Raw genomic sequence first — 15,476 nt, 5'->3', positions numbered from 1 at the left:
CCAGTGTTGAAGCTCCCTATGACAGAAAGAAACCAAGTAAACCTTTGTGAAAACAATTTCTTTTGAAATTAAAAGTTTTCTGTTAGACAAGAAGAACAGTGTCCACTTTAACATGATGTGTTATGTCACGAGATATGACTTTTTCACTGCAGACATTTTGACTTATCAAAATAGGAAAAAAAGATGACTCAGTTGTATTCAAGTGTCCCAGTAAGCCACGATAGTGCTACAGTGATCATCATTCATAGCATTTCTTACACTTGTGCTGTCCTACTGTGATATGTCAAAGTCACATCTGTGAAAAAGGCCTATTGTTCCAAGGTGTGTTTAGCCTTTCTTAGAACTGCTTAGCTAGCAGTTAGCTGTTAGCCTCCTTTAAAAAGAAGAAATCATGCTGTGCAACAGCTCAAAATCTGGCTAATTAGTATGTTTTATTTTGTTGGCTGATTAGAATCACCTCGGTTTTGCTCAGTGGGTTTGGCCTAAATGTATAATAGAAAATAGAAAAAGACTTTTGAGTTGCTGTACGCGGTCACTGGGCACAGCTGTTAAAACACTCAACAAGTAATGTGGGCAGCTTTGGAGTCGATCGAAGGTACATATGACAAAGCCAGTGTTTATTGCCAAGTTAATCTACACTAATTTGACATTATCGGGAGTTATCTATCTCCTAGTAAGAAAGCTAACAGGATATCAATGAAACGGCACTGGAGTTCTCACTGTTAGACTCACTTGTCCGACGGTACTCAGAGAGAGGAGCCACCTGGTAGGCATTACGTAAGAACCTGGGCTTTGCTTTCTCTTTATCCATCTCTTTGGTTGTCACGGCCTCTCTTTCTTCCCCAGATCCATCACTTAGGCCTTCTTTAGGCTCAGCTGCATTATCAGCACTGATCTTATTCTCAGCCAATGTGAATTCCTCCGTTGACTCTTCTGCCTCCACACTCTCCATCTTTTCCTCATAGCTCTCCTGGTCACCATCAGCAAAGCTTCTATCACTGCCAGAGGTATGTGCCACACTTTCCTCTGAATTGATGTCAAAAAACAGATCTTCGTCAACGACGTCGGAGGGACTGGGGGGGATCAGGTTAATGAAAGGTGGTGTCAGGAGGCTTCCAGAAGCTGGCTTGCTGGCAATGCCGCTCTCAAACAGCAACAGATCTTCCTTCTCTTCTTCATCATCTTCGCCACTGGTGGAAGTGATGGCCGATTCGGCGTGGGACTCTATCGGGAGTGAAGACAGAGGCTTCAGTCGTTTCTTTTTCAGAGTCGCTGACTCAGAGCTGGCTGAGCAGGCCATGCTGTTCCTCGAGGTCAGGGGGTCCTCTTCGAACAGGCTGAAGCTGGTGTTAACTATCCCCAGATCTTCTACTGTAATCTGGATAGCCTCCCTCTCAGCTGATCCCTTTTGATCCAAGTGTGGATGCTGAGGGCCCCCATTAATCTTCTCTTCCTGCTCTTGCAGAGGATCCCTCTCCTCACCTCGCAAACACGAGCAGCAGAACAGCCTTCGCGAAAGACGCTCAATGCTCTTTCTCCACGGGCGCCTTCGAGGCCGCTGTGTCTCTGCATTTGCACTTGCCATAACACTGGCTGCCTGACTATACGCTGGCTATACTGCTAAACACACCATTTTCCAGTTTGATCAGGTAAACCTCTGCAGACTGAAGAGAAGATATAATACTGCCCCGTGATAGAAGCCACAGCGTCTGCAAACAACACAAACATTCATCTGCAACATGTGTTGCTTTGGAGAGGAGTGAAATACATGGACCAATTTATGCTCCGGGTCAGGTGAACACTTGAAATAAATGCTGGACTTAATCAGCAGGCTTTGATATGTTAAGCAGCATCATTGTGGATACAGCTCTGGTTTCTAATTGGACAGCAACACCCTGCCAAAATAAAATGTAATGTTGATAATAACAAGAAAAGTACATTGCATTTGTGTGTGTGTGTGTGTGTGTGTGTGTGTGTGTGTGTGTGTGTGTGTGTGTGTGTGTGTGTGTGTGTGTGTGTGTGTGTGTGTGTGTGTGTGTGTGTTTTGTCAGGGGCTTACAGCATGTATGGAAACCGGGGAGAATATGGGCTGGCGGATGCTTGGCTCATACAACCCCTATGGCATCAGATGACATTTCCTTTATTCTACAGGCCCAGTCCTGTTCTCTGCTACATGATAAGTCATCCAGAATCAGCTTAAAACCTTTTTGCCACACCACCCACTTTGAGGGCTTAAATAAAAAGATGATATCCGTGTGTTTTTCACACACCCATGAAGTGACAGCAGAGTGATGGGAATAATTACTCCTCTACAAGTATCCCCCTCTCATCTTGCAGTCTCTCTTTGGAGCGAAAGGAATCTGCCACTGTATGTTTCTTTAACTCTTTAATTTCTTTCCTCACTTTCTTCCATTTCAACCCCCATCAGCATCTCCACTTTAAGAAATAAAGCTCCTGCGTTTACAAACCACTTTTCAACAGGCAAGATGTTTACCTGCCTACAGTGTGTAAAAGCTACATTAACGTCCTCAGGATTTAAAGTTATTCTACATATATTTCTTCTGTCATAAAGCTGAGTGCCAGCGCAATATATTACCCACATTCATATGGAAAACACAGCTCTATGTTTAAATTAAAATCCACCACAAAGGTTTCCTTAATTGGGGTTTTAACAACACTGACTATTTCTTTCCCAATTAAAAGCTGACCTCAGACACAGTAACAATTCTCAAATTAGGCTAAACAATCTGTTGGCGTGCAGTAGTATCATTTTTGTACACTGGCAGCAGATAGAAGCAAAAGTAGTTTGTTCTAGATACTCTGAGCTTTTCAAGTAGTAGAGTTCCTGAGAGACTTAGTTGCTAGGCACAAATTACAGCACCTCGAGGTGATTTCAGTGGGAGGCCAGCTGACTATTGACAGACTTAGTGCTGAAGACTCTTTGTAGTGGAATGAAAAGTGCTTTTGTTCTCCTGTCACTCAGAGACCCACATGGTGGTTTCCATTGGGAGTAAAGGTGATATGAACAACATGGCCCCAGAATAAGTGGCAGATGAGAAACTATTTGGGTTGAGTTTACCTCAGATTTGATGACACATCAGAGCTAAAAGGCCAAGACACGCACAAGCTGAGAGCTACAGTATATTTGACCTGCATCTGAAACCTGCCATCCACAGCTGCAAACCATTTTTTGGAGTTAAGCATTCAAGAGAAATATATATAATGTATGATATAATGAACAAGTGTCCATTGTTAAACATTGTACAGTACTGTTTAAGGGGTCTGTGACATAATCCTGGTCAATACTACGTGCCCAACAAAGGGGGGCAGTAGAGAGCAGATGCACAACACTGACAGGACATAAAGCAGAACCCACCACTTCTTAGAACGACCTCCTCTGGTATTCACAAGTCTGGATAAAGTTAAACCACACAAGTGCTTTTCATTCGCAGACTAGTCAGCCGGCTTTCATGATATCTTGATCTGGTGTTTGCAAGAATATCAAGTTTTGTCATAATCCTTTTTACATGTTGTTTGAATATACATAAGCAGTAGGGGAACGAAAAGATATATGTAGGATTAATGTTCCATCTCCTTTATACAGGACATGTTTGAAATTAACTGAAAGTCTGTGACCTTACTGGCAGATTTATGAAAAATGAATTCCTTATGATAAATGTTGAGAGACAGTGTAAGTGACAGTCAGACACAAATGAATGTTCCACAGCTGCTATAGCCTGGGGCCATCTGTGGGATAGATGACTGGGACAGACGTGGAAACCCACCCGTCTCCACTCTCTGTGTGACGATGTACATTTGAAACTATTCTAATTGTTTATCTTTAACGAAGCCTCTTTGGCTTGTTTGACTTTCTCTGTGCATTCGTGACGTTACATCACAGGACTTCATTGCACTTGGTGAGTTAGCCTACATGTCCAGACACAGGTCCGTGAGTATCTGGGAATGCTCTGAGAGTGTTTTTACTGGTCTCACTACCAGAGAGTGCTAGATTCTGGACAGTCCCCAGACAGCCATGCAGCCAACATCAACACCAGCCCTCACCTCTGGGAGGGCTCCTCTCTAAAACACCCTCACCTCTTGCTCAGTTGCAGCACAGTGAAACATGTTGAACATTTCCTGTGACAGTCATGTTGCCATAGGCATCAAGACTCGAGGTCCATAGTCAGCGGTGGACGTAACCCTGTGTAGCCATACTAAGAACTCACATACACACAGGGCACACAGAAAAGAGAAAGAAATAGAGGGGTTTTTTCTCCACTCTAATTCACGAAGAGGAGAATGCTTCAACTAGTCTGTAATTGCATTTACTAAACAAGACAGCAGCGTGAGTCACTTTCCAGAGGCAAGGCATGTCATCTCTTCCTGTGAAACCAGGAGGAATGGTGAGAGTTATTACTTCAGAATAACATCCACAACATTTTTTATATTGTGAAGGATGTTGAGCAACTGCGTAGGGCCAAACAACGCGGCGGCATTCTTAGAGCAGCGAGGGGGGTCTACAAAAATAAGCATTTTCAACCGAGGATGTTGAGTTCTCGATTCAACAGATAAATCAACACATCACGAACACAGCCCTTTCTCCACCGAGTTTCACTTAAACAGATGCATCCATTTTGCTTACACAGATCTTCCTGTTTGTGCACGCCACCACCAAACCTCTTGGAAGTTGGACCAAGTGTGCCAAATATTTGCAGTTTCCCCTGTGGCTGATACCTAATAGCATGAGAAAAAGAGTTTTGCAGGGGGAGGGAGAGGAAGAGGGCAGTGACCTTGAGAACTTCTGGGTTGAACTTTCCCCTCCATCCCCCCTCCTCACCCGCCAGTCCTGTGCTCTCTAATCAATTACTGTTGGCAGTCAGGAGACCACCAATGATTAGCAGCAGCAAGGCAGACGTGGTTTGGGGGTTAGAGTGTGGGATGTGGGAGGGTGGCGCGTGGGGAAAGGAGAGGAAAGAGGTTCCCTACAAACGGCTTTGATCAGAACGCTGAAAAGAAAAAAGCGTAAGGCAACAGGACCCCCCTGGTTTAAATGACCCTTGAACAGTTTTATTTATCTATGAGAATGAAAGACGGCATCCTTTTGTGTTTTGTCTCTCAGGCTGTCGCACGTGAACGGACAGCTGTGGATCCAAAATAGTGTTTACACTCGCACATGCACAGTAGAAACCAGCCGAGACCGACAGGCTCAAAGACAACAACACAGAAACACCGCACATAAACACAAACCTTTTTTGTTGTTCAGGTCTTTGAAGTAGGAGGGAAATAATTTACAGGCTCTCTTTTTTTTATGAGAATCTGTGCTGTTCCCACGCCCAGTGTGGCAGGAAAGCTCAACAAAATCATTTGTCTTAGATTGGCTGATTGGCTTGCTGGAATCTCAGTATGTCTTTGACAGAGATGGAAGTTTAATTTGATGAGAGGAACTCTCCCACCACACCCACTCACCACTGGCCTCCTCTCACTTTTATTCTCTTGCTCTCTTTTCTTTGATTCTTCTGTCTCTCTCCTTTAAGTTTTTATGTTTATCTTTTTTATAGAGTGAGAGTGAGGCTGCAAGCAAAAGGGGCCCACGCTCCTGCAGATGTCAGAAATGTTTGTGTCATTAATTCTCCTCATCTTGTTTTATGGTCGGGGGTAAGACAGTGTATGTGTGAGGGGGGGGAGAGAGATAAATAGGGAGAGAAAGATTAAATAAAGAAAGATAAAAGAGGAAGAAAGAATTAAAGACATGAGCCAGAAAAGCCCTGACTCCATACAACACAGCAGACTACGTTTAGCTAACACAAACCTGCTTTACAAGATGTGGCTTCCTCCGGGGCTCTCCATGGCTAGCCCTTTCTCCAACTCTCTCTGCACACAATTAATGGCATTATGAGCACCACTGGAAAGTTTCAGCTAAACAGTTGTGTCTACAATTTTCCCATGGGAACACCATTTTGTGTAGATGCCAAGCACTCTTAAGTGATACGGTTATCTCTTTTCACTGATGTTCTCCTCTGGGACTTGCACTGTTGAAATAGCATTGAGGTAATAAAGTCAAATCAAATTAAGTTTTATTTGTAATTTCAGAGCCAACAAGGATTATCATGATACATCACTGAGCAATGCGGGCTGGACTCTGGCAGTTGTGGAATCCAGTCCGTGGTATTGTTTGCTGCACTGGGTTTGTCTTTGTCATGAGATGTTTTTCACAGCCAGACAAGTATGGTCACTGTGATGTCCGCAGCCAGAGCATCTGAGCCTCATCAGGCAGGCATTTCAAAGCTGCTGTCATGGGTATTTAGAAAGGGGCAGACCAAGGACAAAGGCCGACTATTGGCAACTTGTCCATTTTGTAGCCCCTTTGAGGTTTCCTAACGATGCCTGTGCCTTCATAGAAATCACTGCAAATTAATTTTAACACTCAGTGAAAAGACAGATTAGTGCCGAGAGGATGGCACAAAGGGTGTTAAATATGGCGAGCAGCATGCTGGACCACAGGCCAGGCCTGGGACACATTACCCACAGCTGCCAACACTGACCTATTTTCACCAAACCAGCTTAAAGATTTTTAGCATCCTCTATTGTGCAAAGGTCCTGCGAAGCACACCATTGAAGTCTTATCTGCATGACCCCCTTTGGGTGCGGTGCCCTTTGATGCCTCTCATAAAAGCAGTGATGGGGTTTTAATTAAGTGTGGCAGGTGATTAGATGGTCCATATTGATCTGGAGGGTTAGGGGCAGATGTTGCAAGAGACAACCAGGCGGAAATAACTCTATAAAGAACACAAACAAGGGTGGTGGAGACTTCAGTGACAGTCACAACCCTCACTCTTCAACCGAGAGAGAAAAGTGATTTCAGATTCAATTATCTTCATTGCTGGAGGAAATAGTGAGCAGATGGCAATAATAGTCACGGGCCTCACCACGATCAGCACTGTTCATGGACATCTTTTCTTTGGGACAAATTTACCGTGGCCTCATGAGGTTTTCATTGAAGTGTTAGCACTAGGAGGTGAAGCTTGCCAACAGGTCAACAGCATTAGAGACATGACAGAGGTACAAAGCATCAGAATATTTTATGCAAACTCCCCCTGACACCATTCCCCCTCCATAACAGATTTGCTTTGTCTGCTTGCATTTTGTCAGTTTGATCCTTTGGGGGGGGAAAGTGTTTTTTTGTTCTCATAGGGAAGTGCGCTTAACGTCCTTTTACTTCTTTTCCTGCATACAATGTCATGTTAAGCAAGTGCTGACATGGTCGACCAACATTTATACATGTCAATGTTGATCGTTATGTAATGCTCTAAATCATATGAATGAATCATGTAAATGCCGGCTAACCAAGTTACAAGTTGCATGATTTGTAATGATGACTTATTGGGTTATGAGGTGAATCATTTGTAGTTTGTACAGTTCATGGGAGAAATTTATGAAGACAAAGACTTGGAGGCAAGTCAGAGTTTGTCTGCTGGCTACCACTATGGGAGCGAGAGCCATATTTGAATGACGACCAAGTGTTTTTTTTAACAAAAATAAATTACCTCCATCTAAGGGTACACGAATCTGATCTTTTGGAAGGTCAGTGAACCTTTTGAGAGAGCACACGATAAACTTCTAATAAGATTCATGCCATGGCTGAATGAGAAGGGAATGTGTTTACCTTTTGGAAATAGCCATGAATAAAACAAATGGGACCCGGGAGAAATCTTAAGACTTTTATTGAGGAAAGTAAAGAAAGATTCAGAGGGTTCTAACAGACACGTTATCTAAAAGACTTTAAAGTGGATAACTGCTTGGCCATGTTTTAAAAGCAGTTATTATTCTGTGTTTAGTTATACTCTAACAGTGTAGTTCTCTTCGTCATTGGCTTTTAAATGAGGCCAAAGCTTTGAGTAATAAACAGTGGCTGAAATATAAACAGCAGCCTGTGCAACAGTCTTCAGTCTAATGCTTATAGTGGATCATCTCTCAATATTGTCAACATTTGGCATTGTATCTGCATAGTATCTCAGATTAGCATTAAGGTGTTTGCAGGTGTCAGGGATGCGTAAGGAAAAAGCTAAAGCTAAGCTGCCTGCAGTTTTTGGAAGTGGCCTTCATGAGGAAGTCTTTGTATCTGAGCTAAAACAGTGGTATTGAAATTATGAGGGGGTTAGGGGTCAGAATCACCGGAGGACCCACCATTCAATATTATTACGATTCTTAAGTCATAATACGATATTATTGCAATTTTAATCATTTTGTGATATGTTGATTATTGCGATAACATATATTGCCCCTTTATAAAACGGACATGTCAAATCAAGCAATCTGATTGGTTCTTAGCCGTGATATAATGAGCGTATATCACGGGTAGAATTGTAGTTACTTTTCACAACAAGTCAGTATCCCTCCGCGTCTGGGAAAAAGCTACAACCGTTACAGCTGTTAAATTACGTCCGTTAAGAAACAAACTTACAAAGCTTTACTATGTAAATAAGAACAGAGTTCCATTCGTTCGGTTGCTTTTTATTATAAATAATATCAGCGTGAAATGACAATAATCAAACACGTACTATAAAGGCTGAAACACAGACGTGTTTACAGTTCAATCTGGTCCCGGGTTCCGGTCGCGCATGCGCCAATACATGGGACCGTCCATTTAGTATAGTACAATGTTCTCTCCTCTGGAGGAGTGGATCATCAGTGCTTATCTCCAGAGAAAAAAGCCCCTAAAAGACGACATGCAGAGCTACGTGAAGAGCAGGTAGACCAAATGGAAAAAAAACGAAACGAACAGAACACAGCGCTAGCTGTTAGCACGCTAGCTGTTAACACTATGTTTTGTGGAGAAGGCAACGGAGGGACTATTTTATTTTGAACATCATTATTTAATAATACAAACTATTTAAATTGGAGTGTGTATTTTTCTTTCATATTGCCACACTTGGTAACCGTTTTATAAAAGCAATAGCTCACTTCAGACCGAGATATATGGTCATTATATCACAGTTAAGGTCCGCTTCGCGTCGGGCCAAACCACGCCCCTTAACTGTGATATAATGAGCATATACCACGGCCGCCGTGAGCTATTGCTTAAATAACCTATTTTCAAATTAAAATGTCAACATCTGTTCTATCGAATAATATAAAGTTGTTGGCACATTTCTGATTTCTTTTTCCGATGTGTCCATCTTTGTTTTAGAAAAGTAGCCTAGTAGACCTTAAAAGCAATTGTTACCAAAAGGTTGAATTTGTATTTTCAATATTAATAATTTATATGATATAAGATCGATACTTCGTGTCCTTGGATGGATACAATACATGACACTATGCTGTATCGATTTCTTTCTCACACCCCTAATTTGTGTTTTCATAATCTGAACATAAATAACACTATTAAATGTAAGTGTGTGTGTGTGTGTGTGTGTGTGTGTGTGTGTGTGTGTGTGTGTGTGTGTGTGTGTGTGTGTGTGTGTGGTACACAATATTATGAGAGAGAAGGGAACTATAGACAGATTTACCCTGCCACTGTTTGTTCTCACGTAAGTGAAATCAGATCTAAAACAAAATGCATTGTATCAGAGAAGACGTTAGAGCCTGTTTATCCGCTTCACTGTACCAACCTGTCTGGTTGGTGCAATATGCTATACATATTAAATAAATACAGTGTGTGGTGTGACAGTTCATGTATTATTGTGTCTTTCCTCTCTGGCACATTAGTAACTTCAATTTACTAAAATAATCCCGAAATATATATATATATATATTTTATTTTTTTAAAGCATGTTTGCATAATACATCCAACACACGTACGCACCTTGCTGTAGTGTGTGTATGTGTGTTATGTATGTATCTGCATAAATCTCGGGGTGAGGGAAGCGTTCTCAAGGCTGGAAAACAAACAGCAAACTGGACAAAATCTGTAAATCACTGAATAGGAAAGGAACACACACACACACACACACACACACACACACACACACACACACACACTTCGTGTCTCCTTCCTCCCGCCATCTCTCACGGAAAGCTATTTATGAAGGTTGGCAGTGAGGAGGCAGGGTGGCACAAAGGCCACCTTTCAGAACATAATATCAGAAATAATCAGCACCTTCAATGGCTTTAACAAAAACCTGGAGACACAATGGGATCAAATGTACTGTATGCTTATTAATCACCTGTGACAACCCTCAGTGTTCATGCAGATTGCCAACATTTGAGGAACCGGGGCAGTGATCCTTTAATTTCACAGAATGAAGTGTCGACAGAAACCTGAACCTTCCCAGCAGCTGAATTAGAAAAAGGGCAACACAATAGTTGCTCATTTCCTGCACTGAATATACTTTAGAAATGACCTCAAGCTTATCCATCCTCTTACCATTATCGGAATTAGCATGAGACAAAGTGCTGTTCCTGTTGTGGTCGTATTTGTAGAAATGACATTCTTGTCATTCCGCACAGGAAATGACTATTTGTGTAAATGCATTGTCTGATGTTTATTAATGTAAAGATACTGTTAACTCATCAGATCCGGGTTTATTTGTTGTGTCAGCAACAACGTCCGTTGTACCATGAGATACAGTATGTGTCCGATCAGTTTCCACTTTGTTGAAATTCTTCCGGTTCTGTTCAAGTCTTAGCGTGGTGCATCCAGGTGAGCACTTTACTGGGGATACATAGATATTTTTTTATGTCTGTGCTCTAATTTAAAGGATAAGTTGACTAGTAGACCATTTTTCTAAAAGCTTGGTGTAATCCTTTAAACCACACACTTCTAGTGTGCTGTCACAGACATATAATCTCCTCTGTCCTCTGTACTGCCGGGGTGTGAGAGGGGAGTATTTGTGTTCTTTTCCTCCTGTGCTGACGGTCCTCTCAGGAGGCCATTAATGCTGCATGTGTAGTCACGCTAGACAGCAGCAGGCTGTTTTAGTACTCAGGTTGCTGAAGGTTGCTCTTCCACCTTGACCCCACTGAAACAAGAGAGCTTGAATACAGTCTTCCCCCATTTCTTCAAATAGCAACATCAGGATTATTTTCCTACAGCAGTATAGTGTGTTCAAGGCAACCGGATGCAACTGTTTCTGTATATTCAATACTTGTAATCACAATGTATGTATCATTTTACATTATTTGTTGTTCTTTCCTTTTTTATCGTGTGCCTCTTTCCTCTGTTTTCCCTGGTTGTTATTGAGAGCAATATAGGGTTAAGCTTCTTTCTCAGTGCAGACGTCTTATATTCCACTGTTTGTTGTATCAGCAATATACTTCTGGGTCATTAGGAGCTACTAGTAGCATGTGCTTATTGCCACCCAGACATTTACCCACACAGTCTCATAGTGTCCTGACAACAAACATTCATGAAAATAAAATAAATTATTTGAATATCAGTTAAAATACAAAATGATTATTTTGTCGGTTTATTTTCCCCTGCTTTTTTACTCACCTAAAAAAACTGCTTTTGGGTTTAAGGCATACGCTAAGGCTTGTTGCTTGTTTTGTTTTATTTGTGCTGTATGAAAAAAAATGTGTATAGACAAAATGAGTCAATAAATAAAATGTAAAGAAAAAAAAAAAATATATATATATATATATATATATACATAATGTAAAACAATCAAATGTATACGATATATTGCCTATAAATTGAATGTTTTAAAATATCCAATAATATTATAATATCACTGTTTTTGAAATGCTATTGTGCCACACAAAATTATAGATGCCAAATAATAATTACCTGTAATAAAAAAATAATAAAACACAAACAATGAAACAAAAAAATATATTTTTATTGATATCTTGATATGGGAGTAGATTCCGTTATATCGCATAATTGTTGTATTTTAAAGGCTGCGTTACAGTAAAGTGATGTCATTTCAATTGACCAGACTAAGGCTAATTATTTATCAAAAATCTCATTGTCTAAATATTTTGTGAAAGCACCAATAGTCAACCCTACAATATCGTTGCAATATCAATACTAAGGTATTTGGTAAAAGATATTGTGATATTTGATTTTCTCCAGCACTTCTTTTCTTAATTTAGTTTTATTAGCCGTACAGTAACTACCTTGCAGTAAGACTAGGTGCATAGCCTTTGTAGAACTAGCTGGTGTCAGCACTGTGAAACAGGTTGTTGATCATATCTAAGCATCTGTTTCAGCACAGGAAACCAACCTCAGCACAGTTTCAGCAAATTGCGACCTGTTCCAGCTCCCTGATAAACGGAAACTCAGACTGAGGGTCAGCTTGGGGGTCAAAAGAAGGGAACAGGTCCGTATTGTCAGTTTGATTAGGACTCGTATTCACAAAACCCTGTCCCCAGCATCCCCCTCGCCTCATCCCGGGCCTGGGTGGAATGCAGGGGAATCTGATGGCAGACAGGAAGTCCTTATTGTACTAGTGCAGAGATCCCGGAGCCAGACAGCAAACGGGAGCGATGTCATCCCTGGTCGGGCCAGGCATATCTTTGTGCTTGCTCACCGCGTAACAAAGACGTAAATAAACACTGTTACCCCCACCGGTCTTCAACTGTCATTTCAATTAGGCAGAGTAGTGATCAAAAGCCACGGCCTGTGTTTTTCCCAGCCATGCCGTTACCTCTGACCCCTGCGGCTCGTGCCTGAGGTGATTTTCTTTATTAGTCCATGGGGTCAGTATTTAGCCCCATAGCCATCAGTAGCTGGCTTAAATCTGCAGAGTCAACACTCTGCCTTCCTGGCTGTTAGCTGCATTAGCACACTGAAGCCCCACAGCCCTCCAACTCCCACTCCCCAAACATCCTCCCGAAGGCCAGATAACATCTCTGTCCTGTGCATTCATGAGCCTGCCAAAAGCTGGGATTCGGCACATGTTGATGCAAAGAGGCTTTCTAGGAAGTCTATTCAATTTAAATATGTGACACTAGACAAAGGTTTTACCAGCAGTAGTTCAACGTTGTGAAAGATAAGAAAATGCTCTCTTCAGCTTGTAATGAACTAATTGGCTGCTTAAACTGCTTCTGGCTCTCTGTGGTTGGTGATTGATTTTCTTACCTTGAACAGTGTTTCGACAATCAAACGCAGCACTATGGTACAAATGATTAGAGAATAGTCAAAAGTGTATTTAGGTGGTGGGCCGTCAGGGCCAGCAAGGCCTTCTCTGCTGGCCTAAACATCTTCAGAATATAAATTTAATTTTGATATATTTTTTCCACAAATATGTGTTAAATTATTCCCCATAGTCTATTCTCTTCATTTCATAGCTTTCCTCTTGGTTGCGCTGCTTCCAGCCTCAGATCGAGATTTGGAGGGCTGGCCTTTATGTTAGAGCTTTTATCCAATCATATTTCAGCCATGATGTGTTGCCAGGGTCCAAGAAATCTGCCCTGAGGCCTTCACAATCAACAGTGCGGGCGCCTGTCGCTTAAAGTGAACAGAGACAAAACGGTGGCGTTAACCAATCAGATTTCGAGTTGGGGACACCGGGGCCAGCTAGCAGGCGTACGATAACGTCAGCACGTCCACGTCTTTTGATTGGATACGCACTATTGAGAGGCAGAGCTATGCAGAGCTAGCAAACTTTGAACAAGCTAATTTGTGTAGATTTCTACAAGGACGAGAAGAGATCGATTTGGTCGCAGATATAATTACAACGGCATTTTCAAGACAAACTTTTCAAGAAAAGCTAGACATCGTGAGAAGAGAACGGCCAACCCCGACGCTAGCGAGCCTATCACAGCCGGGAAAAGGGTTTGTCCGCCACTTTCAAATCACTAACTACGAGCGGTACCCCCGGCTCACAGCCTCCGAGAGGCACTGCACATTGTACTGCTGGGAATGCCTGCTATTTACAACTAAATGTTTCATAAATATTCATATAACTCTGTTGTTAGAGTGATGCAACACCCGGTTATACTGCGTTTCTGTCTAAATGTATAGTTTCTAGAGCCATGGCGTCATAATGATGGTATTAAGAGGGGGAATAATTCAGGTAGGACTATGTAGGACATCACTGAAGGCCTAGGTGTGAAATACACGGCCCGCCACTGGTATTTAGAGGCTGTAATCTATTTTATAACTTTTGTTTAAATAAATATATGAAGGTCCCCTGACACAAGCCATATAATATTGGTCTTGACTTTCTAAACCCTCAGTTACAACTAGAACTGAGGCGAAGGAATTAACAGAGCTGTGACCAAATGATATTTTCCAGGAAACCAAGCCTTTGGGAATGACACAGTAAATGTTTTGTTACTGACAATAAATCATGACATTGTTTAATTAGCATCCTCCAAATTCTCATTCATTGTGGTGTGCCTCTGAAAGGTTTCCGTCTTTGGCTTTTACTTGCATATTTCTCAAGCTATTCCACCCATCAATTTTGCCACTGAGAGAGAGATAGAGGCAAACGGTAATTACACAGCAGGGAAATCTGGTGAGGAATAAAATGGGCCATTGTGATAATCCTCTCAGAGGGATTTACCATCCCTATCAGATAGAGGAAAAGCCATTTGCTTATCTCGGTTCTTTCTCATTACACATATTTTACAATCTAACAAAATGTTGTACGTAATTACAACTTCTGCTGCAGATAAAACTCCAAATCTCTCATTAAAACAAGTGCAGTGTCACCAAACTGTCTTCTGCTCTCACAGAAACGGCCTAAAACACTGATGAAATACCATTCCTCCCACTCTGCTCTAACCCTGGGCTTCACCTGAACCTAATCTCACAGGGCATCTCAGCTATACAAAACCCTGTCAACCTGAGTAAGACGATGCCTTGTTGGTGGTGGTCTCTAAAGACCAGCCGGGACAATGGATCAAATACAAACTGAGAGGCTTTGAACTATTGTTGTAAATCTCTTTCCCTCTATTGCTCATACCCACCATGACCCTTTGCTCCTCCTCGGCTCCTCCTCGGCTCCTGATATCTCGCTTACTATCCAACTGAGTGAAAGTGCCTCATTCTAAAAGAGGAGGAAATTACTGATTTGCCTATCTTGTCTACCTGTGACCTAGATAACGGTGTATACTCAATGAATACACGTAGATTTAACAGAGTTCATATTGGCCGCCTGGTGTTTTTAACCTGGTAGAAATCGACTCGGAATTCCCCTCCATCCATCCGTCTGCAGAGTCATAAAACTAATGCAGTTTGGAAACCAAGGGTGTGTAGGTAGATCAGATTCACTACAGACGAAGAAGCAAGATTTGGAAATAACAAATGACCTGACACAGGATTACATGTAATCCAAATGATTATTATTTACAATGTAAAGAAAATCCTATCAATTTCTCAGTTCTTTGCGTACATGCCTTTTGTAGGTCAATTGTCTTTTCTCCCCGCCTTTACCCATTCATTAAACATGAGCCATGAAACATAAGTCACATACAAAGTGTGCCCAGGAGAGAAGCTTGGCAAATATAATTGCAATATTGAACAATAACAGCCTCTTAACTGCATGGTTGCAAAAAAGAAAGTCGTAAAAATTTCATTATGCATTTTG

The sequence above is a fragment of the Cottoperca gobio genome, chromosome 15, assembly GCF_900634415.1.
Source record: "Cottoperca gobio chromosome 15, fCotGob3.1, whole genome shotgun sequence".
NCBI lineage: Eukaryota > Metazoa > Chordata > Actinopteri > Perciformes > Bovichtidae > Cottoperca > Cottoperca gobio.
The sequence above is the reverse complement of the archived record's forward strand: the minus strand, read 5'-3'. Positions refer to the sequence as shown.